This window comes from Gossypium hirsutum, chromosome A13 (assembly GCF_007990345.1).
Source record: "Gossypium hirsutum isolate 1008001.06 chromosome A13, Gossypium_hirsutum_v2.1, whole genome shotgun sequence".
NCBI lineage: Eukaryota > Viridiplantae > Streptophyta > Magnoliopsida > Malvales > Malvaceae > Gossypium > Gossypium hirsutum.
In genome coordinates, this window is record NC_053436.1 from 79,068,868 (window position 1) to 79,071,354 (window position 2,487).

At 37.8% G+C, this 2,487-nt stretch overlaps 1 non-coding gene across 1 annotated transcript; it reads left to right on the forward strand.

Moving 5' to 3' along the window:
• The first annotated feature begins 1,936 nt into the window (after nt 1-1,936).
• On the forward strand, nt 1,937-2,043 carry LOC121213024 (small nucleolar RNA R71). Its single transcript, XR_005908393.1, has one exon. It is a non-coding gene; the product is annotated as a small nucleolar RNA R71 (small nucleolar RNA).
• Nucleotides 2,044-2,487: the final 444 nt, after the last annotated feature.

Consider the following 2,487-nt stretch of genomic DNA (forward strand, 5'->3'; position numbering starts at 1 on the left):
AGTTTAAGACAATGTCCATTTACCTTAAAAGTGCCTTGAGTTGGGTGACTTACCTCTACAGTGCCATATGGAAAACCATTTAGTACCGTAAAAGGAGTCGCTCCGTTTGTATTAAGCTCTGAAGTAGCAATTCGGGGGTCTTTTTCATCTAACAATACTTTGTCCCCGACCTTAAATTGCTTTGTTTCATCCCTACACTCATTGTAGTGTCGCTTGGATTCATTGTGTACTTTTGGTTTCTCTTTGACATGTATTCGCCATTCGTCTAGTTCATCAATCTGAAGCCTTCATTTTTTGTGAGTCGCTCTGTTTTTGTTGCATGGATTAGAATGAGGCTCTATCACTTTCTTCCTAGGGGATTCCTGCAAAGAAGTTTGTGCCTTAACATTACTCAAGTTAAAAGAACTTAAACAATCGTCTCGATTACTAGATATATTAGCAGAATCACGAGCTTGAAGTTTAATCGTGTCATCTCCTACACGAAGTATCAATTCACCTGTGCCAAGATCGATGATAGTTCTTGCAGTTGCTAAAAAGGGCCTTCCTAAAATTAAAGGTACGTCACTATCCTTATCCATGTCTAAAACAACAAAGTCAATTGGGAATATAAATTTATCAATTTTGACAAGCACATATTTAATAATACCCCTAGGAAATCTAATGGTTTTATCTGCTAATTGAATGATCATCCTAGTTTGTTTGGGTTTCCCAAGACCTAGTTGTTTAAACATTTTATAGGGCATAACATTAATACTTCCCTAAATCATCCAAGGCATTGTTAACATTCAAACTACCAATTAAGTAAGGAATCGTAAAACTCCTTGGATCTTTCAACTTGTTGGGTAGCTTATTCTGTAGAATGGCTGAGCAAACTGCATTTAATTCCACATGCGACACAACATCTAACTTTCGTTTATTAGCTAAGAGCTCCTTTAAAAATTTCACTGAGTTGGGAATCTGTAAGAGAGCTTCAATAAATGGTAAGTTAATATGCAACTTCTTTAAAAGTTTTAGAAATTTACCAAATTGTTCGTCTGTGTGGTCTTTCATTTTTGCATTAGGATATGGTACACGAGGTTTATATTCTCTGCTTACCGATTTCTGTGTACCATGATTCATCTCATCCTTACCATTACTTACCACAGCTTCGTGCCTCGTTTCAAATTTAGATTCAACTAACCCTTCTTCGTCGCGCACCGTGATGGCATAGAGTTGCTCTCTTGGGTTAGTTTCTGTGTTACTAGCCATGCTACCTTGTGGTCGTTTAGAAATCAGCTTAGCAAGCTGTCCTATTTGAGTTTCGAGCCCTTGAATTGATGCTTGCTGATTCTTAAGCGCTGTTTCGGTATTCTAAAAACGAGTTTCTGACACCAAGATGAATTTTGTGAACATCTCTTCAAGGTTCGGTTTCTTATCATGTTGGTAAGGTGGTTGTTGAAAACCTGGAGGATGTTGTGGTTTTTGATTTCCTTGACCACCCCACGAAATTGGGATGGTTTCTCCAACCTGCATTATAAGTGTTACTATACGGATTATTTTGAGGTCTAGGATTATTACCCATATAGTGGACTTGTTCTTCCTTGGTGCTAGGGTTGAAGGATGGATATTCTGTGTTGTGCATTCCTCCTCCATTTGAATCACACCTCATCACTGGATATACCTGAGTAAAACCATACAAACCATCAATCTTTTTATTTAAAAGTTCTACCTGGTTAGATAGCATAGTGACCGCGTCGAGGCTGAAAACACTAGCTGCTTTTGCCAGCTTCGTTCTCATGACTTACCACTGATAATTATTCAGTGACATTTCTTCAATAAATTAGTAAGCCTCTTCGGGTGTTTTTTTGTTTAAAGTTCCATCGGCGGCTGTATCGATCAGTTGTTTTGTTGAGGGGTTACACCGTTGTAAAAAGTCTGGACTTGTAGCCATAAAGATAGCCCATGGTGAGGGCACCTTCTCAATAAGTCTTTGTATCTCTCCCATGCATCATAAAGAGTTTCTAAATCCATCTGCACAAAAGAAGAGATATCATTCTTCAATTTTGATGTTTTGGCTGGCGAAAAGTATTTAAGTAAAAATTTTTTGGTCATTTGTTCCCAAGTTGTGATTACCCCTCGTGGTAACGAGTTCAACCACTGTTCAGCCTTATTCCTTAATGAAAAGGGAAACAACTGAAGGCGAATGGCATTGTCAGAAATGCAATTTATTTTGAAAGTATTGCAGAACTCTAAGAAATTGGCCAAATGAGTATTTGGGTCTTCATCCTGCAAACCATCAAACTGAACAAACTGTTGCATCATTTGAATAGTGTTAGGTTTCAGTTCAAAATTATTTGCAGTAACAGCAGGTCTAACTATACTCGATTCAGTTTCTGTTAAAGTAGGTTTAGCATAATCATACATAGTACGAGGAGCGAGATTCTAATCTACTAGATTTGCAGCAACCACAGGAGGCAGTAGATTATTTTGATTTTCAGCCATCTCTTT